Below are 24,830 nucleotides of genomic sequence, written 5' to 3' on the forward strand. Positions count from 1 at the left end.
TCTCTGTGTCTCTCTCTCTCTCTTTTTCTGTAATGCATTCCCTTCAGTTTCTTGAGCACACACCACACATTGTTTCCTTTTTTTTTTTATCTTGGCCTTCCCACAGGCTATGTTCTCCATCTAGAATGCTTTTTTCCCCCTCTGTTCTCAAAAAATGTTAAATGAATGAATGAATGAATGAATGAAGTGAATGAAGGGATATTGGAGAAAAGTCAGTGTAGGATCCTGTTCAGGGAAAAGATTAGGAGTAGTAAAGTGATTAGGGAAATAATCACAAAACAATGATAATAGATAGATTGCTTGAGGTTTAAGCCAATCACAAGACGTAGCACATTAGCACCCACATCTTGGTTTCTTCTCTTCATCAGTCCATGCTCTTCCTTCAAGCCTCATCATTAGTGCCACTTTCTCTAGGAAGCTTTTTAACCCCAGAGGTGGTTAAATCCTCTTACTATCTGCCTGATGACTATAATGCTCATCATACCTGACTGAGCCTTTGAAAGCAGGGTCATCCCGTTCTTGGTTGCTTCTCCATCCCTAGCACATAGCATTGTGATGATTGTACAGAGGCTACTCTCTCCATATACACTGATTTGAACTATAGGCAATTGCTCTGGGACAATAGTTGGTTTGTGTTTCTCATTGGTTCTGCTGTTTTGATTTTTTGGCCATTAGTTTCTTTTATGTAGCATTATTAGATGGTTAGAGATTTTATAAATTCCCTGCCTATTCTTCCAGATGAGTACAACTGGTCAACAGCGGGGCTTTTGTCGAATACTAAATGATACTATCTAATTAAACAATAGGATTAGAAACAATCATCCTGATTCTTTAAGTGTCCCCGTGGGCACATGCTTGTATTACACATATGTTTATTTTCCATTCTTTTACCTTTCCTCCTCCCCTTCCCCTTTGCCTAATTACTATCTTTCTTTTTCTCTCAGCAGAACTATCACTTCAGACAGTAGGTGCGTATACTCTCTAGAGGACAGCTGCATCATGAGTATCAAGGAAAAGAATACCTGGCCCATAGTAGGATCTCAACATTGAATGAATGAGTGAATAACTAAGGTGTGTTGAGAGGTAGAATAGCAAGATAGGAGATCATTCCATGAAAAGATCAAGAGTAAAGAGATAAGGGAATCGATAACCTATGATAATAGTTGTGTTCTTTGACATTTAAGCTGATCGAAAGATGCAGCACTCAGATATTGGTTTCTAAAAACTTCTCCAACCAAATGAAGCAGGAATCCTTGCAGAAATGGCTGATTCTAGGATTGGGGAAGGGAGAGTACAAGATGAGTCGAGCTTCATGTAGATCCAGAAAGTAAGCAAGTGCTCATGTGGCCCTAAGTGTGGGCAGAACTTAGTGACTCTCACCTAACAGAATATGGAAAGAGAACGGAGGAGCCTCACGGCTAATACCTTAACCAAGCACTTATGGTTAATATCACCAGAAATACGTATTATTATCTTGGATTCCCTGACACGATTGAAGAGAAGTATCTCTTCTGGGATATTCCTCCCTCAAGATCCATCACCTCTATCTAATTGTGAGAAAACACCTAACTTAAATTGGGGGACAATGTAAGAAATACCTGACCAGTATATTTAAAAGTATCAAGGTCATGACAAAAAAGGAAATACTGAAAGAGTCAGAAGGGACCAAATGCAATGTGTTGTCCTGAAACAGAAAGATATTAGTGGAGAAAGGGGGTGAAATCTGAATAATTTTATACTAGAGTTAATTTTATTGCAACAATGATAAATTTCTTAATTTTGGTAAATGGATGGTGGTTATAAAATTGATAAACCCAGGAGAAACTGGGATAGGATATATAGGAACTGTTTGTACAACTTTACATTTCTGTATATCTAAATTTATTTAAAAGTTAAAAATTTTTTTTAAAGATTCCAACAAAGCTTGGCTGTAGCGTCCATTTAGAAGGAGAGTAGGAAGGGAGGAAGGAGGCTAGTCTGACTTGGGGTTCATGAAACGTTGCTCCTCTAGCAGTGCCTATATAATGATACCCCTATCTGCATTGTGTTTTGAATTCTATGAAAGGACTTGACACCCTTAAGCTCACTTGACCGTCTCCATCAAGAGAAAGGATAGCCAAGGAAGATGCTTAAGAACATAGGGACTAAAGTGAGCCTCTCCGCAGGACCTTGGGTTAAAATAAATAATTCCACATTGAATGCTTGGGATTCGGCATCTGTAGAGACCAAGGTGTGGACTCCAGAGGGAACTATTCTTGAAGAAGACTGTGACATCATTGATTCATTAATTAATACACACCAAGGAAGGAATCTGACAGGGATGGCAGCCCAGTCCAGAAAACGGATACCAAAACACCATGAATCTGTCAGCATGTGTGCAGTGGGGAACGGGGGATGGAGGCCCAAGCTGTGTCTCATACTCAGGTAATGGATCTTCTCTTTGGTAAAGATCAATGCCTTAGGCTGTTACAGGTCCTTTGTTCAGATTCTGTTCAGTCTGTAAGAGGTAATTAAGGCTCAAAGAAAAGATACTGATTACTCTTGTATTTAGCATTGTGCTAGAAAGTTTAACAGCTTGATGCTTTTTAATTCTTTCCAAACATGATGAAGTAGGAATTTTCCTCTCGGTTACATGGGGGAATCAGAGACCTATACAGAGGTTAAGCCACAAACCTGGTTACATAGTAAGTGGCAGAGTGGGCATCAGATCCAGGTGTGTCTGCTGCTCTGGCCCACTTTGATTCCAGCCCCAGATGGTCAGTACCCAGGGAAATGCCCTCAGCTCCCCTGTGCTCTTTAACCATCCAACCTGATGGTAGGATGTTGGGAACTGGCCAGAACCGGCTGACCACCCTCTGGGGTTGCATGATGGAGCACTCATTGTTTAATGGCAGAAATCCCATGTACCTTTTGAAGACAAGCAGCCCTGTACTGAATGGACAAGCGGTGACTCCCTAATATCCACTTCCCCTTCTCTTGTCAGTTCTCCTGAGATTTGTTCGGTATTAATGCCAACCCTACCCAGCCCAGCCCTTTTGGCTAAAACTGACCCTACTGCTGGCCTTTAAGACAGGACATGTGATTCAGATGAGGGTAACTCTGCTCTGTGGCCCCAGAGTTTGATGGAGGGATGGGCATGTTATCAAAATTGCATCAAAGAGCCTGAGGGTTCATTTGCTGGGAGCCTCTGGGAAATATACCTCTTTGCTCTTCAGCGGGCATATTAGAAACTTTCATTTTTTTCTGTAATAGGAATAAGGAAGTATGTATCACAGAGTATGGGTGAGGAAGCATTGCCAGTAATCACTTTGCCAAAGTGAAGTGGAGTCAGTTATTAGGGAAAGTTGCCTGTGGATCAGACAAGTTAAAATAAACCAAGCTTTTTGCCATTCCCACCTTCCTCGTGAGCTAATCAATTTCTTTATGACTGAATCCAGTTTATATTTTATCTTATTTACAACAAAATCACCTTCACTGACAACTTCCAAACTTAACTTTTAGGAACGTTACCCAGTAAGTAGGTAACCATATAATTTATTGTAAAATCAGAAGTTTTTTCAGGGACTATGGAAGCTATTAATAATTACAGAGGAGAAAAAAAAATAATTACAGAGGAGTGACCGGGGTAAACCAGGACCATCCTGAACAGACTCAGAGATGTGGTCACTGTACAATCGAGGCATATGCTAGCTACAATTCTGTCAATGAAAAAACTGTGAGACTTTGGGCAGTTGATTCTAGATTTCTGGATATCAGTTTTTTTTTCCAGTTTATTATTTATTTATTTTTCATTTTTAAAGATTTATTTATTTATTCATGAGAGACACAGAGAGAGAGAGTGGATATCAGTTTTTACAGTATGTTAAATGAAATACGACATTCTTTGAGTTTAGGTTATTTGTTTCTAGTCTGTAATATCCTGAGTCAGCAGGACTCACTGCTGGAAGCTCATACAGGGAGTTAAGAAATTGCTATTTCTTAGGGTTCTGAACTCTCCCCTCTACCCCACCCCACCGCCATTTCAAGCTCATTGTCTTCCATTTTATGCTTCTGCTTCAAGGTTTTGTTGTGAAGTGGGGTTTGATGTATATATTTTAAAATTTTTAAAATTTTACTTGAGAGAAAGCAAGTACGAGTGGAGGGGAAGAGCAGAGGAAGAGGGGGAGGAAGATGCAGACTCCCTGTTGAGCAGGGAGCTTTACACAGGGCTGAATCCCAGGACCCTGAGATTGTGACCTGAGCCAAAGGCAGATGCTTAACCAACTGAGCCACCCAGACGCCCCTAGGAGTTTCATGGATAAAGTGGACATGAAAACAATGGGTATTAGAGCCTTGGCAGCATGTCAGGTGGACATTTTCAGTTGCAAGTCACCAAAACCTAGGTCTAATCTCTTAAACAACCAAGAAGATTTATGACTGGTCTAGTTATACAAGGTTGGAGGTGATGTGAGGCTGAGCGCAGTTAGAGATGTAGATCAAGGCTCTGACTCCATTTCTTCTTCTGTAGACTTCTGTAGACTTTTCATGTACTGGTTTCCTCCTTGGGCTGGGTCCTTTTAAGGTAGCCAAATGGCTGCCATTGTTCCAGCTTCACCCCCCAGCATGCTAGGCAGAGTAGGGAAGAATAGCTTTAACCAGGCATTCTCAGCCAAGACCTGAGATACTCACGGATTCCTTGAGCCTGCACTGAGGACAGGTCTGTGTTCTGCACCAACTGTGATAGGAGGGAAGGATTTGCCCTGATTGGCTTATTCTACTGTTTCCAGTAGACTTTGCTAACGAACAAAATACCCCAAAATTTAGTGGCTCAAAACCACAACACTGTATTGGATCATGGTTCAGTGGGTCAGGAATTTGGGCAGGACTCAGCTGGGATGGCTCACTGTCTTCCATGTGGTATTGGCCGGGCTCAGTCATACACTTGGAGTCACTTGGCAAGTGAGCTCAGGCCTGGCTGGTCCTAGAGGATGTTGTTTGCAGCTCTGCTCCTTGTCTGGGCTGTCTGGGTTTTCTCCTCTCCAGCAAGCCAGCCTGGGCACACTATCATGCACACAGCATTCCGTGAGAGTGAGAACAGAAGCTGTAAGGCCTCTTGACATCTACCCTTGAGAACAGTGTGACAATTTCTGTCACATTATATTGGACACAACAAGTCCCCACTTCTTGATGGGAACATCTGTAAGAATTTGTGATGTTTAAAGTCTATCACATCATCTTTACAGCTGGGGGACAGGGACTCAAATCAGCCAAACCACTGAGCTCCTGAACAGAATGGACATTAAGGAGAAGACTGGCTAGAAGCTGGAGAGGAGACTAAAAGGTAGATTGCCATTAGGTTGTGAGGGGCTCTGTATGCCTTGCTAGGTGTTGGAGGAGTGCTGGAATGCTGACCTCTGTCCTTGGCCCTTCCTCTTGTGCATGTCCTCACAATGCCCTCTCTAAGTGCTATGTGTTCCAGACCCCTCGGAGGTTAATGTATCCCCTTACCAGAATACAGGGAAGCTTGTTCTGATTGTCCCAAAGTGGCCCCAGAAGGCACCACTTTAGATAACTAGCAGCCATAGAACTGGTGTACCAGTGGTGCCACCTTACATAAATACCTTTTGAGCTCGCCCTAATGCCCCTTTGCTCTTTAAGAGCTGTGGATTGAGGTCCAGAGTGAGCAGAGAATAGCTGCATCATGCCTGTGTTGTTCGTCTGGCATCTACCCACTGTCATAAGTTACCCTGAATAAATCTCTGTGTAGAAGCTGTGGAGTGACTTGAGTCATTTTTTGGTTTCAAAGTGCCTTTTCCGTGTGCAAGATACTTTACTGTCCCTCCTCCACCTTCTAACAGGTGGAGTTTATCTTGTGGCCTGTGCATTTTGCCATGTTTTCTGTGACAACATAATTAATGATTCTGATGCATTCCAATTAGTAAAGATGATTTAGAAGTGAGTCCTCATGGTTCTTTTTCTCAACCTGAAGATTAGGCATGAGGAATGTTTCCAGGGGGTAGGGAGTGGCTAAAGGTCCTTCATCTTGGGGAGTAGTCCTACCTTGGTTGTAACTCACAGTTCCAGGCAATGGGGAGCCACTAAAGTCTTGTTCCTAATTGCAGGGCAGTTCTATTCTGAGATCCAGTGTTTAGGTGCTCACAGAGCTCTGAAATATACTCAACACCCTCCTTTATTTCCCGCAGTGTTGTACATACGCTGCTGGTTGGGAGTTTCCGGTTTCCAGCAGCACAGTATGCCCACAAACAGTTTTTTTTTTTTTTTTTTTTTTTTTTCTGTTGGCCTAGCCCATGGGCCTCACACACCATTCTCATTGTCATGGTCTCTTCCTGCTTCCTGTCCTAGACCAGGACAGCCCAGCCCATCCAGTATATTTGTACATCAACCAGGGGAATGGCCACAAGTCAATTCTCTTTCCTTCTGAAATCTCCTGCAAGCATACTGCAGCTGCTATGATCTCCCATGACTAAGTGAAAACAAACATGAACATATTGACTGGGGAAGGAGAATATATCTGTGGCATCTGAGCTGCATCTCTAGTGAATATCTCACCAAGTGCCATATTCATCTCTGCTCTTGCGCCTTAAGCGGTTTGTCCAAGAAACATGGGATTCGCCTTGTTTATGGTGAAAATAACTAGCTATTGAATAAGTGAATTAATAATGTATAAATAAACAAGTGGATTAATAATGTATAAGTGAAGGAGATAACCCCGTGCAGCATACCTGAGGATGGAAAAGTTTAGGGACATGGATAATGTTCTCTGGTAGATAACCTGTCTTCACTCAAGAGTCCTGGATCCCAGGAAGGCACCAGTGAGAGTCCTGGATCCCAGAAGGCACCAACTTAACTTGGATCCTCCCGTATACTGGGGAAGATACCTGAGCCCGTAGGAAGAGTTGGAAAGAGTGAGAACCTCTCTCCTAATGTGAGGAGGAGTAAGATTATAAGGAATCCTCTGGGAGACTAGAACAGAGCCCAGGATGAGGGTCAGGGAGAAGGGATGGATGAAGTGAACAGGGAAGAGGGAAGCCCTCTAGTACTTCCCCGGGGGCCCTCCCAAATGGAAAATCCCACCCTGGAGCCTGCAACATTTTCTGCAGGGCTCCTGGCTGTGCCTCCTTGATCAGGAGTGGCTAGTCTACAAGAAGGACTTGGAGCCTTGTGTCTCTCACTGGAGCCGAGGGCTGCTGTGACTGCTGCAACCACTGTTGCATATGAGCAGCTCTTTTCTGCTCCTGCGTCCCACTGGAGACTGCCCTTGCTCACCTCCATGTGACTAAAGGAGCCTGGGCTCAGGAGGAAAGGAAGGCTATTTACATTGAATGATTTAGTTAGAACCAGGAGCAAGGGCCACTTCTGCGTTGTGTGGCAGGCTAATCCCAGGACAGCTCCAGATGCCTGGGTTATTGAGTCTGCAGAATCCATTAGGCCTGTCAAGGTAGGGAGCAGAGGGTGGACAGTAAAAACTGTGGAAAGCAGTTAAGGGGTGTGGCCTGCCTGCAGCTCAACAGCCGCCCTAGGACAGGGAGCTGACCTCTGGGGGAGAAGTGATAGAAGATAAGGAGGAGGGCACAGGGTGAGGTGGATCTGGGTGGCCCTCATGCCGGACTCTGGCGGACTCCTCATTGTTGCTTTTCAACCCTAACTGCCCATTGGCATCTCCTGGGACTGTGCAAAATGCTGGTACCTGGGTTTTAGCACCTCCTCCAGATTCTGATTAATTTGATCTGGTTTGTGGCCTGGGCATCAGGGTTAGCATGCTGGGGGGGGGGGGGGGGGAGGAGGCTGGAAGGGAAGGGAGAGATCTTATCACTTCAGAGTAGATAGCACAGCTTCTCAGGTGAAGCAAGAGGCCAAGAGGGAAAGTTACCCACATGTATTAGTGGCAAGGAAAGGGCCACAACCCTTTATCTCTTGAGCTCCCAGGACAACTAATATTCCCATTTGCGCCTCTTCTTTCTCTTAGCAGTCATGTGGCCTTGGTCACGTGTCGTTTTCCTCACCTCTAAAGGAAGTATCATCACCTCATCTACTTACTTCCAATTATTGCTGTGAGGATGAAGGTTCATGAAGATGCTGTGCAAGCAGTGGGGGGGGGGGGGTAAGAAGGAGCAGAGCTGTGTCCCAACCCCATGGTCTCTAGTAACTTCAAAGTCGACTCAGACCCACAGACTCCATGTGGTGGGGCTCTCGCCTACACTTCCAGGTTCAATTCCTGCCATTCTCATCTGTGTGACCATGTTCTAGATGTGGCGGCTTGTCTCTGCTCTGGAACCCTGAGTTCATCCTTCTTTCTGCCACTTCTGTCTTCCTCTCCCTGGGCTGCAAGAGCCCCCCGTTTCTCTCATGTTTGTCATGATCACGACTAACTGGACTCGCAGCGGGCTAAGCAGTGACGGCTCAGTAGGGCATTAGAAATGAGTGTGCTGGTGACTGAAAGGGAAGCAGAGCTTATAGAAAAGATGATGGGTGGCTAGTGGGGAGGTGAAAGCTTGACTTTTGCCTTGGAGGAGAGACTTGAGCATTTTCACCTCAGGTGGAGGAGCCAGCCCAGGAAACCTTATTCTGTGGGGGGTCAGGGGGTAACTAAGAGAGCAGATTCCCTGAGCATCTTCTAAATGCAGAATTCCTTTGAAGAGATAAAACATGTGACCCCCTAAGGGTCCTGGTTCTCATTTAGCTTCCTTTTTTCCCTTGTCACTTTATGGCTTTCTCTACTGTTTTGCAACTATTCCCTCATCCATCTGTGTGTAAACTGTGAGCCCCCTGAGCAGAGGGGATGGTGTCATCATTATTGTATCCCAGGCCTGAATACAAAACATGCTGAGTGACATGGGCGTCCTGGAGCAGCAGGAATGCACTCAGTGAAAGGGTGAGGAGGAGCAAGGAAAAAGAGAGGCAGCCATGGGGGTGGAGGGTTGTGTCTGTGCTGAAGGAAACTTCACCAGCTTCGTGAGTGCAGGAGCAGGAGCAGGAGCAAACTCAGCCTCTTTTTCTCTGCTGCCCCCGAGTCCTGTCTCCCCACTGGGGTATCTCACAGAGCTAAAAATCAAACACCTCCGTAATCGGACATTTTGTTTTACCAAACAGTGTTTCGAACAACACCTCAGGCTGTCTCGTGTTCTTCATAATTATTGTGAGAGCCGCAGAATATTTTATCGGTTAATGTACTGTGATTTATGTCGCTGCTTTTACCGCCCCTGTTGTTGGACCTTCCGGATGTTGTCAATTTCTGCTGTTAACCTAGAGGCTGCTACAGTGAAGAGCAGCACCCTCCTTGTGAATTACCTCCTCCTGTAAGTTACAAGGGATGAAAGTGCTGTGTCTGGGCATGAACCTTTTTATGGTTTTCAGTACATACTACCATATTCCTGTTTTGTACCCCCTGTCAAAAGTTTCATCAGTTTCAGAGTAAACAATGGTGCTAGTGTTATATCACATCTTCCCTGCCGAGTTAAAGATATAAAAACATACTTTGTTGTTTAATTTGAAATATGTTACAGGTTGAACCCTTTCCCCTCTGTTCTTACTATGTGTACTTTGTACTGTTTATGTTATTTGCCATTTATGGGGTATTGATGATACTGACATATATTAAATTAAAATTTTTATATATTAAAAAAATTGAAATTTTTTATATATTATAACTAATAATCCACTTCTCTAACATTTGAGCGAAATAGTTTTTGTTGATTCCTTTTTCACTATAATTAGTTGGTTCTTGTACTGAGGTCTTATAATGGTCTTTTCCTTTTAGGATTTTTTGAAAGAGAAACTATTATCTGAGTAAACATGTAAAAACGCTCAATTTCTTACATGCAACTTATGATCATTAAGTTATTTATAAGATTTGTAATTTTAAACTGTACTTTAGATATAATTAGATGTTTCCTCAAACTGTAATCTAGTGCAGTTTAGAGTCTATATGTCAGATATACAGGGAACATTCTTATTCAAAGGGAGGGAAGGCGTCTTATCCTAAAGTGCATTTCTACAGCAAGCACATTATTCTTAATGACTTTGCATGTTGTTTTGTAGCTTTATGATGGTGAATGACTACAATGGAGATTATGACTACAGAAAGGCTAATGCTCTCCAGAGCAGGACCCCATTGTGATTATTTTGGGCTTAAGACACTTGCATTCATGGGCTTCTCCTCCATTAAAAAAGATTAGAATTTTTTTTCATATTTTTTGATAATGGTGAGATATAAATTTGGGTGGATTCATTATATAATTCCCCTTTTCTTATTTTAAAACACCTTAATTAAAATATTTTTATGGGCCACTAATCTGTACCTAGTGTGTCTAATGGATTAATCAGCCTTCTCCCAAAGTCACCCCTTAGCACTACTTAACTTTATCTATCTACCTATTTATCTAAACAATTGAGTCTACTTCTTGCCTTTTCATTCAGTTCCACAGATGTACATTTCTATCTATATCAGAATCACAGTATTTTAACAATTATTGTTTTTTTTTTAAAATATGTCCTGATAGCTGTTAGATTTGATTTATACCCTGGAGTTCATTTTAGATTCCTTAAACACTTATTTCCTAAATGAACTTTTATCTCCTACATTTATAATAATAATAATAATAATAATAATAATAATAATAATAATAATCCCTGTTGAAGTTGCATTGTGTTTGTAAGTTATTACAAAAAGATATAACATCGTTATAAAGGTAAAGTTTGATATTCTGTTGCGGAATCAGTACTATGACCATGATACACAGTGGATTCTAAAGGAATCAAGAGAGAGGCAAGAAATAGAATAAAGAAGAACCTGTAGTCTCTTCAGGTGAGCTGCCAACTAGGGGTGCTCAATAAGTCTGGGACACAGACTCCTGTAAGTCCTCATAGTTCCAGAAGAATGTTGTTAACCAGCACTGGAGGACAAGTGCAAATTTATTTTTCTGATTAAGGGAATAGGAATGTCCTTAGGCAGAGATTGAAGACCATCCTTTGGCCAAACCTTCCTTCTCCTAATCTGGCATCCTAATGTGGCTATGATAGCCCTCAGTATCATATTACTTATGAGTGAGTTTAAACAAGAACAAAATTATTTTATGTCATTATCCTCAGGACCAATAAATCATGATAGGAACAGGGAAAAGAGATCAATGGGTGGAGGCTGACCAAACTGGATCCACTTTGGATCATCACTCATGATCAAGTAATTTTTTCTCCTTTTTGTCTGATTTTATGTTTCCTTATAATTTTCTAAGTTTTTATAGTTTTCTAATATGAAAGCCAGCCATTTTAGGATAGATTTGCAAAATCCAGAGGCCTCCAAGTCCGAGTCTTTAATGATGAAAATTCACAAGTACCATAATTCAAACTAAAGGCTTACAGCTGTTGTCTGTTATGAATGGACATAACTCTAATATGATGGCCATTAAAGTAAGTTGAATGACTTTAACGTAGAGAGAATTTGGATGTATACCATGTTTAATAAATCATATACAGAGGTTACACTTGGCAGGCTGTTTCCCTTTATGAATCATGAAAAAGACCTAGGCTGAGAAGATTTCAGTGCCTCCCAGAAAAAAGATGAAAGATATGTGATTTGAAACTGCAAACTTTCAAAGTTTCAAAGAGAGTGTTTTACTTCAGCTTCCACATTATGAGGCACATTAGGGCACTGTGTTGGAAAATTTGCTGTGGTTCTATGCCTGCCTACTCTTCATACCCAGAAGTATACAATTATATCTTTATTTACTCAAAGAAGCCTTTCTCATTCAAAAAAATCTAATAATGACCTGTATACTTACTGGGGCATAATACATGAGTTTCCAACACTGATTAATGTTGGTTAGTATATGTATATTAACAACAACAAAATCATCAGTATTTGTGGGAACTCAGCAGATTCAAAAAGAGCAGCCAAACTGAATAAATGGAGAAAACTTCCCTTAATAAAGTAGGAAATTCAGTTTAAATTAATCATGAACTGTTCATGATCCCTGACATCAACTACTTGGAAATTTAAACCCAGGCCAATAAAAATTCTTGTTTGTTGAGTACCAATGAATACAAACTAAAAATTTTAAAAATCACAAAATACACATGAAAAAAATCATCATAAGTAAGAGTCATCAGAAAAAAAGAACCCAAAGGATCAGACCCACAAAGAATGCAGATACAGAAATTATTGCTTCAAAACAAATTTATCCAATATTTAAAAATAAATTTAAAAAATGATGTTAAGAGTTTTATTAGTCATCTTGGGATACCATAACAAAATGCCACAGTCTGGTTAGTTTAAACAACAGAAATTTATTTTCTCAAGTGTTCAGGTTGCTGGGAACTTCAAAATCAAAGTGTATGCTAATCTGGTTCCTGGTGAGAGCTTTCTTCCTGGTTTGCAGACAGCACCTTGCTGTGTCCTCACATGGCAGAGAGAGTGAACTCTGGTGTTTCTGGTGTTCAGGCAACAACCCTATCAGATTAGGGACTTTTATCTCATGCCCTCAATTTAACCTTCATCACCTTTATTTAGGCCTTCTCCCTAAATAAAATCCTATTGGTGGTTACACGTTCACCATGTGAATTTGCAACAGCAAAACCCCACAATAATTAAAACTAAGAGAAAAAAAAAAGAAAAACCAAAACCCAAGGATGGGTAAAATAGAGTATAAAGAATGAAGATAGAATTGGTTATCTGGAAGACAAATTTAAAGAAATTCTTTAGACTCAGTAGAGTAACAAATAGAAAATACTGTAAAGGTTAAGAAGTTTGGGAGATAGAGTGACATTTAGTAGGTAACTAATCAAGTACCAAGAGGAGAGGATAGAGAAGGTAGATGAGGAGCAATACTGGGATGTTAATGGATGTAAATTTTCCAGAACTCATAAAAGTTCATTATCTTTACATCAAGAAGTCTTAGGAATCCCAAAGAGGATCAATAAAAAGAAGTTAACATAGACACACTGTAGCAAAATTGTGAAAGACCAAAGACAAAGAAAAGATCTTGAAAGCAACCAGAGAGAAAATACAGATGACTTCCAAACAAATACCACTTAACTGATAGCTGATTTTGTAACAGTAGCAGTGAAAGCCAGAAGATGGTACACTAGTATCTTCAGTGTTAGAGGAGACTAAAATTTCAACCTGTGTGTGTCTGCAAGCATGTGTTCAAAGGGTAAATTAAATATCTCAAAAAAATATATAAAGAAAACAGCACATTTATCATAAATAGAAACTCTATTAAGAATATCTTAAATCCAAGTTTTTTTTTCTTTTATAATTACAGAGTATGATATATTAAGGGTCAGTGAAATCAATTCATTGGATCATTAACTTTTTTCTCTTTTTAGATTTATTTCTCATACATTCTTTTGGCATATTTTCCATGTAATTTTCTGAAGAAATCTTCCTCATTATTTCCATTATATTCAATTATACTTATATATTATAAATTATTTAGCCAAATCCCTATTAATGGACAATGCTTCCTACTCTGCCATCTTCCCAGAATCCTCTCCTCCTCTTTGACTTAGTATAAATACCAACCTCTTACCATAGGTTTTAAAGCCCTCTAAATCTAACCCAGTGATTCAGACCATTAGTTGCAAAAACCAAGTGAATATATATATATATGTTAAATACTGATGATAGGCACCATCCCTAAAAGTCTAATTCAAGCCACATATCTTTCCACTTTATCTATTATTCTCTGTGCTCTGACTTTAATATTCTCCCTGTTTTTTGAATATACTTTGCAGCTGGGTGTGGTAAATGTTTTACAAATGATGGCTCTCTGGGAAGAAGAATCCTGATATGCAAATTTTGCAAAATTTCTGCTGTATGAGTATCCCCAGTATATCTGGTTTCCAGCTACAAATGAGATATCACTGAACACAGATTTGGGAAGAGATGCTAACAATGGCTTGCACGAGCTGTATGAGTAGGCTCCATCATGTCACTGATACTATGCCTATGCTCCTGATCTTGACATTTGAATGCCCCTTAATTCCCCCACCTCTCACCACAGTCTTTTTTTTTTTAAAAACCAAGTTATGGAGATTTTATTATCATTTGTTTCTGTTGGAGTCCTATTTGCCAACATATAGTATAGCACCCAGTGCTCATCCCTTCAAGTGCCCTCCTCAGTGCCCATCCCCCTGCCTACCTCCACTTCAGCAACCCTTTGTTTCCCAGAGTTAGGAGTCTCTCATGGTTTGTCTCCCTCTCTATAATTTTTCCCACTCAGTTCCCCTTCTTTCCCTTATAGTCCCTTTCACGATTTCTTATATTTCCCATATGAGTGAAACTGTATGATGATTTTCCTTCTCTGATTGACTTACTTTATACTCAGCATTTCCTCTAGTTCCACCCACATCAAAGCAAATGGTGGGTATTCATCCTTTCTAATGGCTAATATTCCATTGTATATATAGACCACATCTGTATCCATTCATCTGTCTAAGGACATCGTGGCTCCTTCCACAGTTTGGCTGTTGTGGACATTGCTGCTATGAACATGGAGGTGCAAGTGTCCTGGCATTTCACCACATCTGTATCTTTGGGGTAAATACCCAGTAGTGCAATTTCTGGCTTGTAGGGTAGCTCTATTTTTAACTTTTTGAGGCACCTCCACACTGTTTTCCAGATATCCAAAGCCTTTTAATCTTCAGATCTCTAATTAAAGTTGTTTTTTTCCTTAAGGGAGCTCTTTCCCTAGTTTTTGGCTAGGCTCTATCTCCTTTACATATACTTCTGCTGCACTGTACTGTTAAGTAAGTATATTTTATGTTAATGTTTGATATCAGTCTTCCCTATTCATTCACCAATGACTATAGGGGTTATGTCTTTCCTATTCATCTCTGTATCACCACTGCATTAGTTGTGACCTGCCATGGTACAATACATAGATTGGGTTGCTTAAATAACAGATGTTTATTTTCTCACAGTTCTGTAGACTGGAAATATGAAATTAAGGTGCTAATAACATGGTTAGGTTCTTGAGGTCTCTCATTGTGGCTTGCAGATGGTCACCCCTTCTCATGGTATGTTCACATGGTAGAGAAAGAAAGAGAAAGAGCAAATTCTCTGATGACTCTTCTTATAATGGCAATAATCCCATTAGGAGCATCCTGCTCTAATGACCTCAAGACACTATGTTGATTGTTACAACAGAAAGCAAAAACAGTTGCAACTACTATGTGAATGAAACATTTAGTCTAAGGGTGGTAGACATTAATCAAGTAATCATGTTAATAAATGTGTCAACTAATCACTTCTCGGTCTTTTGGCTAAGGTCAAGTGTTGTATAAATGTGTAAACTACAACTGAGAGGGTGAGGTGAAAGAAAGGTTTATCTACTCTTTGAAATGAAATAAAGAATTATAACCAGACTCAAGGGGTGACTGGTCATCTGGGAAGACTTGCTTGAGGAGGCAATGCTTAGCTGAACTGAAAGAAGAGTTAGATTAGAGTTGATTGAGAATAGGGGAGATATGGAGACTCTGGAACATGGAAATAGCATGTGGAAAAGCTGTGGTAGGAAGAACATGCAGATTCTGACCAATTGAAAGAATGCCAGTATAACTAGAATTCAGAGGGAGAGGGAGAGCATAGTGAGAAATGAGGCTGAAACAATAGTCATGCACCACGTCATATATAGCTTTGTGGATTGTATTAAGGGTCTTGTTGTCTATCTTTATGAAGGCACAAAATGATACCTGCAATCTTCCTAGATCTATGTATAAGATAAGCTCTTCAGGAAGTCTAAAACTACCCTCTTTATGGAAACAATCAATCTTATCATTGTCCTGGCAAGCCTGAGTAAAAGAGATGAAGCCCAGATTTATAGTGCTTGGCTCAGGGCCCTGCCAGAGACAATGGCAAGACCTTTGTTAGCCCTGCTCATCACTTAAACACAGAGGCTGCTACAAGAATATCCAGGAAAGTTTCTTTTTTATTTTTTTTCCAGGAAAGTTTCAACAAGAGGAGAAATATCTGAGGATCCAAATAATTGAAGAGCCTTACCCCCTACTCCAGAGACATTCTTGAGACTAAATAATTACTAGTCTAGGCTGAGTCCAAGTAATGAGATGGCTCTTAGAGAGTCAGGTCACATTAAGCTAGGAACTTTGTGTAGTAAAGAAAATAAGATTTACTTTAAATCCCAAGGATTACTAAATGGTCCTTGCTTGAGACATGTGTTCTCAGTACAGTCAATTCTCCCTGGAGAATGTGCCCAAGGATGAATCTCTTAAAAACCAAGTGAAGTGGGAGAGTATAGCAAGTGAATTCTGCTCGCTATTAGAGGAATTTTCTAAGAGTCAGAGTGATCCAAGGATAGAATGAGTTGCCTCAGAAGGTGGTGATATCAAAACTTCAAAAATAATCTAGGAGACCACTTGGGGTGTTAGAGAGGAGATGCAAGCATGTGAATTGGTTGACATGGACTTAACAGTTTCTTCCCACCGTGAGAATCTCAGAGGCAGAAAGAATAATGTGAACCACTAACTATATGATGGAGCACTGAGAACTCAGAGAGAGAGAGAGACAGAGACAGAGACAGAGACAGAGAGAGATAAGGAGTGTTGGTAAAATGCACTCAATAACGAGAAAGAACAGAATGACTTAATTTTGCTTGGAGTAGAAGCAGCTTATGCCATTGTACCTAATATGATTGGAGGTTGGGAACCAGAGAAGACAATTCTGCATCCCTTCTGGGAACTGTGGCTTCTAGCTTGATCACAGGTCTGCACGTCTAACTCACAGGCCCTGAATGTGATACACGGATTTGAGATTGAAGTACAGTATTATGGCCTGGATGGATATTAGTTATTCATAGCTGTGTAGCAAATTACCTCAAAATTTAGCAGCTCAGAAGAACAAATATTCATTATCTCACTCAGATTCTGAGGGTATGCTATCTGGGAGAGGCTCAGCTGGTGGTTCTGGCTCAGGATCTTGCCTGAGGTTGCGGTCAGCTCTCAGCCAGCTCTAGAGTCAGATCTAGGCTCAAATGGGGCTGCAGAAAACACATATAAGTTCTCTCACTTGATTACTGACAAGCTTCCATTGTCACTGCCTGTTGGCTAAAGACTTCCATTCCTTGACACGTGGACCCCGCCATAGCCTGCTTGACTGGTCTCGTTTCATGGCATCTGGCTTCCCATAGAAGGAGAGATTCAAGAGGGAGAGAAGAATGAACAGGTGAGTGAAATATGCCCCCAAAGGAGCAGGACTTTTATCTAGAAGACATTAAGATCTCTTACAACTCAGTAAGATAATGTGCTCAATTAAAATGGGCAAAGTAGTAGAAATGGAACTTCACAAATGAAGGTAAGTGGATAAAACAAAAGTACACGAGAAGATCCTCAATTATCACTAATAATTAGGGAAATAAATATTAAAATCTATAATGAGGTACTGCCACAATATTTTAAGAATAGCTACCATTGAGAAGGCTGAGAATATCAAGCCTTGTCAAGGAATTGGGGAACAGGGCAAATGATTATAAATTTCTGCTGCTTGACATGAGAGTATAAAATGGCATAGCCATTTGTAACTGGTACAGTCAATTTAGTTAAAATAGGCATTTGCCATGTAATTTCTTGCTACTTATCCAAGAGAAATGACTGTGACCTGTCATAGACACATGTGTACATGAATGTTCATAAAAGTGTCATACATAACAACAGAAACTGGAAATAATATGTGTGTCCATTCAATGAATTTTGGTATATAATGGAATACTACTTAACTCTTTCATCCCAATCCTTGAGCATTAAGAGCCAATTAATACCCACTTAATGTCCCCCAAATAGTTGTATGTGATACATGCAACAATGTAAATAAGTCTCCCAAAGATGATGCTGACAGAAAGAAGCTAGATGCAAGAGAGTACATATCATTTGCCTATGGAAAAATGAATCAACAGTGATAGAAATCAATCAGTGATTGGATGAGGAATAGGGCTTTGGGAGATATGGACTTCAAAGTGGCATCAGAAATGTTCTGGGATGATGGAGATATTTTCTATCTTTTGTTGTAGTGATAATGATATTAGTTTTATGGAACACTTGCACTAAAACTCATGGAAGTATAATTCATGTGTATAATTTTATATTATATAATTTTTACCTCATGAATGTTGCTTTTAAAACTAAGAAAAATTATCATATGTAAACTAAATATTTTTAGGAGTATAGCAGGGATAATTCACAGAAATTAAATATACTTAGAAAATGTATTGCCTTCTCTTTGTCTTTGCAAGATCAACTACACAGGCAAACATAATATATAAGAATATTATAATTATTTGCTTTAATTACATATCCATAGCTAGCTAGCTAGTTATTGATATAAAAGTTTTTACCTCAGGAATTAATACTAAGAATATTTTCTGTTATCTTTAAAACATTTGTGGGAAAGGATCACATAATAAGCCTGATAGAAAATCTCAATAAATTTCTCAAGCAAAAAATTCTAAAGATCACTATCAAACCTCGATGCAAAAGAACCTGGAATTAAATCATTGAAGGGTAACCTTAAAAGCTATTTTAAATTTGAAATCTATCTACTAAATTACCTTTGAGTTAAAGAAAATATCAAAAGAAAAATTAAAGGCAGTTTTCTTTTTAAAGATTATATTTCTTTATTCTTGAGAGACACACACAGAGAGAGGCAGAGACACAGGCAGAGAGAGAAGCAGGCTCCATGCAGAGAGCTCGATGTGGGACTCAGTCCAGGGACTGCACCATCATACCCTGGGCCTAAGGCTGACACTCAAAGGCTGAGCCACCCAGGAGTCCCTAAAGACAGTTTTCAAAATGAGAACTTCACATCTCAGAACATGATGCATGGTTAAAAATAAAGTCAGAGTAAAACTTACAGAGTTTCCTAATTTACTTATTCAGCCAACAAATAGTCATTGAAGGGTTACACTATTCTAGATTTTTTTCTATGCTCCAGGGATATAGGTTGAGAAAAATCTAACTTCCTTCATTGAGTGACATGCTAGTGGAATTACAGTGAGCAAAACCCCCCTATAGATATATAATATCTCACACGGTGATAAAACTTTTGGGTTAAATAAGGCCAAATAAGGTGGATGGAGAGTGTTCAGAGAGGGATGTCATTTTGTGTACAGTACTCGGAAGACAGTCCTGAGAAGGTGATGTTGCATCAGAATTCTGAGGGAAGGGAGAGGAGTCAGGCGTGCAGGAATTGGGGGCATAGCATTGTAGGCAGAGAACACAGTTCCAAGGCCCTGAGGAAGCTGGGAATGAAATAGGCAGTGGGTTAGTTAGGCAGGTGGGGAGATGAGAGAAATGATATGGGGTCAGATCATGCAGTACCTCTTCAGCTACCCTGAAGACTTTGACTTTGACTCTAAGTGAGATGGGGAATCTGTGGAAGGTTTTGAGCAGAGGATAGAAGCAATATGACTTACATTTGGCAAGAATCACTCCGAAGTGTCTATATGAAAAGGATCAGTTGGGAGGTTGTTGTTATAGTTCATGTCAAACATGATGGAGACCTGGATCAGGAAGTCAGAGGGGGTGGGAAGAAGTGGTTACATGCAAGTAAGACAAAGAGAATATGTGCAGTTTAATTTAATAATTCAACTCAGAAATCTAGGAAGAGACCAGCTCAATATAGTCTTCAACAATTATGTGGGAGAAGGGAATAAGTGATCAGCAAAGAAAGGAGTGAATTAAAGAGAAGAAAGATAGCAGTGTTGAAAAATTAATATTAAAACGCTTACTTAAAAAGCTCAATTAAAAAGAAATTTCCAATAAACTGAGGGAAACGTAAAGGGAAAATGCAGATATACCACATCCAGAATGAAAAGAAAGATATAATGTCAAATATGAAGATTTTGAATTATAATGAAAGTACAATTTGCTAACACATCAAAAAATTCAAAATAGCAAATTTCACGGAAATATAGGTAAAACAAGAATAGATAGAATAAAATAAATAGTATAACAATAGAGTAGAATAAGCATAGCTGAAACTGAAAACCTTAAGAACTCCCTGAGAAAACCTAAACCTAAAGGAACTATATGAGAAAGTTTAACAGTTGAATTATATAAAGCCTTGAGCTGAGTTTCATGCTTTTTACATTGATATGAAACACTAAAAATTCAAAAGTTTGCTAACTCATTGGATGATATTAGCATAGCCCTAATATTAAACTTAACAATGGTAGTACAAAATCCTTAATAAATCACAAACACACTGAATTTGGAAGTATATTTTATTACATATTTTCTGACCAAGTAGAGTTTATCAAGAAGCAGTGTAGTGATTTAAGACACCAGACTCTGGAGCTAGATAGCCTACGAATAGTTTTACATCTTGATATGCATCTGATAACCATATGGCTTTGGTTAACCTGTTTAATGTCTCTGTATCTCAGTTTCTTCACCCATAAAATGGATCTATGATACTCTCTACTTAAGCAATCCTTGTAAAGATTACAAGAGTTAATTCTGTGAAGCATTTACTATAGTCTAGCATGTAGTAAGTACTCAGAAATATTAATTATTATTAGGTTCTATGCTTGGAAATATATTATCATGATAGTAAGTCAGAGGAGAAAAGCCCTAAGATTCTGTAGTTAGTACCAAAAGATACTTTGATAAAATTTAATATTCATTTATTTTAAAAACTCTCTCTTGGTATGCAATAAGAAGAAAGACACTTTCTTAGGATGACAAAGAAGCTGTGTTTGAAATCAATAGCCTTCATCTTCAGGGATACCTATAATCATTTGTGTCTCAACATTGTCAGGAAGTTGTACATGATACGAAAAGAACAAATCTATGAACTAAGATTTACTATTATATAAGGATGATAAAATTGTGTACCTGGAAAACCCAGTCCCAACTAAAATCCAAACAGGATTAAAAAAAACAACAACTGGCAATTAGTCTAACTTTCTCCTGGAAGAATAAATGTATAAAAATTGCCAAGAGCATTTTGAAAAAGAGAAGTATGAAGTACCTTTGTCCTACTAGTAATGAAGACATATTACTAGTACTTAGACAATTCTCAATGGAGGAGAAAAGACAGGCCAGAAGGAGATCAGCATATAAGGATAGTGTTAGAAATCAATGTGAGACATATTGGTTTATTTAATGAATGGGTTTAGAAAAGTAGATATAATCTTTTTATTGATATACTTTATTACATCTTTGTGATTGTAAACACTATTTTCTCAAACCTATCATATTGTCATGGGGTATTTGCAGAGCCAACATTAAACCATGCATTTGGAGGTGAATCCTAAACCTAATGGCTTATTTGTGGGGTACATTCATTCCATAACGAGAATTCTTGATACACATATTTCACCAGCAGTTCTATCTGTTTTTGTTTCACATAATTCGAGGACATGTTGTTGGATGCATGTGTGTCTATTACCAAAATATCTTGCCATTTGGTTCCTTTTCCCATCAAATAACACCTTTCCATTTTTTCTTAAGGTTTTCTGCCTTGAATTCTATTTTGATCATATATTACAAACTTACTCTACTATTTTTATTGATATTTGTCACATATCTTTTACTATTCATCTATTTTAATCAATTCTCAGTCCTTTTGTCTTAAATGTTTCTCTCATGGAAAGAACATTGTTGGATTCTTGAAAAAAAAATGCAACCTGGTAGTCTTGGATCTGAATTGGTAACCCTAATATACCAGTATTAAAGCTACATGAGTATTTATTACTACCATCTCTACTCAATTATGGATTCATTGTATATATTGGGGGTATTTTTCATGCTTTCCATTGAACAGAACAGATCTTCTTTTGGTATTTAAAATTCACACTTAAAAAAATTATGACAGTTGACTTAATTTAAAATATGTAATATAAAAATATAAAAACTATGAAATTTATTCCTACTAAACACAAATATCATGACAATTCATATATACCAACTACCCAGCTTACATAATAAAACAAAACCTTTCTGGGTGCTGACTAAATATTCCTCTTTTTTTTTTTTTAAATTTTTATTTATTTATGATAGTCACAGAGAGAGAGAGAGGCAGAGACACAGGCAGAGGGAGAAGCAGGCTCCATGCACCGGGAGCCCGACGTGGGATTCGATTTCGGGTCTCCAGGATCGCGCCCTGGGCCAAAGGCAGGCGCCAAACCGCTGCGCCACCCAGGGATCCCCTAAATATTCCTCTTATTGACATTTCCTTCTGACCGCATAAAATTACTTTTAAAAAAAAATGTGATGCTTATCCTTTCTGTGAATGACTGTATGTGTGTATATATATATATATATATATATATATATATCCCCATAGATTTTGTATAGTAATGCTATACATGTTTTAAATTCAATACAAATAGTATTATCTGGGATGTGTTCTTTGAAACTTGCTTTATTTTATACTCAACATTATAGAAGAGATTTATCCAGATTGATACAGATATCTATATTTACTGTTCTATGTGTGTTGTATATATCTATTATATGAGTAAACCAAACTTCATTATCTATGGTACAGATTATCCAGTTTTAGCAGCAGGAGATTGGAACCAAAACAAAATGGACATTCTTTCAGATGATTTTAAGGAGAAAAAATGAAAATGAACTCATAAAAAGAAAAAAGTAAAATTGCTAATTTGGATATTTAGCAAATTGACATAAAGCCCAAAATCTCAATAGGAAGAAAAACAAGCTGTGATACTAAAAATAATTCCAACAACTAATGATCCCTGTATTAGTCTGCTCTCGCAATCATTATAGAATGGCACAGGCTGGGTGGCTTAACAACAGAAAAATATTTTCTTTCATTCTGGATATTGGAAAAGTGATATCAAAGTCCCATCTGCGTTTCTATATGGTGAAGTTTCACTTCCTGTCTTACAAATGGCCATCCACTCACTGTGTCCCCTCTAGGCCCCTTCTCTGTGTGTATCTGGAGAGGGAAAGAGAGATGTCTGATATCTCTCTGTGTTTTCATAAGGACAGCAGTCATATCAGATCGGGATCCTATCCTTACAACCTCACTTACTCTTAACTGCTCCCTAAACGCCCTATCTCCAAATACAGTCAAATTGGGGGTGAGAGCTTCAACATATGGATTATAGGGGACACATTCACTTTATAACATTCCTGAATCACATGTACCAGTTAGCTTTTGCCATGGCAATATTACATAAATATTATGTGGCTAACAAGAGCAAATACTTAACTTCCCTTGGTCATGGGCATGTAGTAGGGGTTGAGGATAGTCTCCACTAATGTTGGCCGCATGTGGGTCTAGACTGCAGGGCAGGGATCCAGACCACATTTTGGGATCCAGGCAAAAAGGTCAAAAGACACCTAAGCCTGTACTTTTTGGGGTAATGGCAGTATAACGAGCACAAAACCTAACCACATAAACACATTTCAAGCCTCAGCTTATACCACATCTACCAAATCCCATCAGCCTAAGCAAGTTCCTTGGCTAAACCCCAAATCAAGAGACGGAAATGTCCATTCCACCTACCATGGGGCCATGGCAAGACTAAGCATATGTAAATTACCATAGCATAGTGAAGACTTGCGAGTGATAATTCATTCAGCTAAGGCATATATCCTCTAGCTCTGAGTGTTTGGCATGAGGCTTATACCAAAAGACATTGTTCTGCTACAAAGGCCCGTGTGGATTTTGAGTTGTAAAAACTGATGCTCCAGCCAAACAAAAGGCTTCTGTCTGTCCACGTTGTACTTTAATTCCTTACCCACTCCTTCCATAGCTTCTTAGGGTTTTGAGCCAGTATACCATATGTTGAGGTTTGAAGGTTCATTAGTGGCACTCTTAATCTGTGAGCTCAGAGTCAGCTCTGGAGAAGTATCCAGAGTGCTGGTGGGAATTCAATGCAGTATTAGCTTCAGTATTGGTGAAGTTACCTTGGATCCCAGACTAAAGTGATTTCTCAATAATTTCCCCTTCTGATTTAAACTTACTTACCTAGTCTAATGAGAGCACCTTGCCTGTCTGCCTTGTTGACAGCATGGGAGGAAGAAACGCTGGTCAGATGAACCTGGAGGAGGAGCATTGTAGGGCAAGAAGGGTGCTGAAAACAAAGTATGAGGCCTGGTGGAGGTCTTCAGGCAGGATGCAGGGTCACTGATAACTGGTGGCCATTGCAGAAGGATCCAGACATTTGGACGGTTCACTGTCCAGGTGTCTGAATTGATGAAGATGAAGGCCCTTGGACAGTTTGTCCTGAAGAAAATCAGGCCAAGAGGGGACCTGAGAGTTGACCATGACCATAAAAGAGAAGACATAACTCCATTCTCTCATTCACTCAATAAATAAATATTTGATGATACCTTATGCGAGCAATACTGTTCTGTGTATTGGGAATTCAGAAATTAACATTATTTTGTTAAAATAACCAATCCCTGACCATGTAAAACTTATATTATTGATGGAATGGGGTACCAACATTAATTAAATGAACATTAAAAATATATTATATTTAATATATAGAAGGTACTAAGTGGTAAAGAGAAAACATAAGGCAGAGAAGAGGATTAGGGTGTATTGGAAAGATGAGGTATAATTTAGAAAGGATGGCTAGAATAGATGACATTTCAGTGTGATCTAGAAGACATGGAGTCATGGGGTGGAGGGCATTTTGCAACAGGTACAGCGAGAGCAAAAACATGAGGGGGTTGGTGCCAAAGGGTGGGGATGAAGAATAGTAAGAAGGCCAGTGTATGAGAGGGAAGATGAAGATGAGGCCAGGCAGGTCATGGCAGTGGTGGTGAGAGGAGGGGAGGGAAGACCAATGTGGACCTCAGAAGTCACTGCAGTGCCCTAGGTGTCTACTCCATGGAATGGG

The 24,830-nt window shown here is 39.3% G+C and overlaps 1 protein-coding gene and 1 long non-coding RNA gene across 2 annotated transcripts in view; both read left to right on the top strand.

Annotated features, from left to right (window-relative positions):
- CALCB (calcitonin related polypeptide beta) overlaps positions 1–24,830 on the top strand; it is a 243,126-nt gene that overhangs the window by 105,354 nt on the left and 112,942 nt on the right. The window lies entirely within an intron of this gene.
- On the top strand, positions 7,807–22,248 carry LOC125753245 (uncharacterized). The gene is made up of 3 exons (XR_007404580.1): positions 7,807–9,296; positions 15,942–17,176; positions 22,009–22,248. It is a non-coding gene; the product is annotated as an uncharacterized LOC125753245 (long non-coding RNA).

The sequence above is a fragment of the Canis lupus genome, chromosome 21 (assembly GCF_003254725.2).
Source record: "Canis lupus dingo isolate Sandy chromosome 21, ASM325472v2, whole genome shotgun sequence".
Classification (NCBI taxonomy): Eukaryota; Metazoa; Chordata; class Mammalia; order Carnivora; family Canidae; genus Canis; species Canis lupus.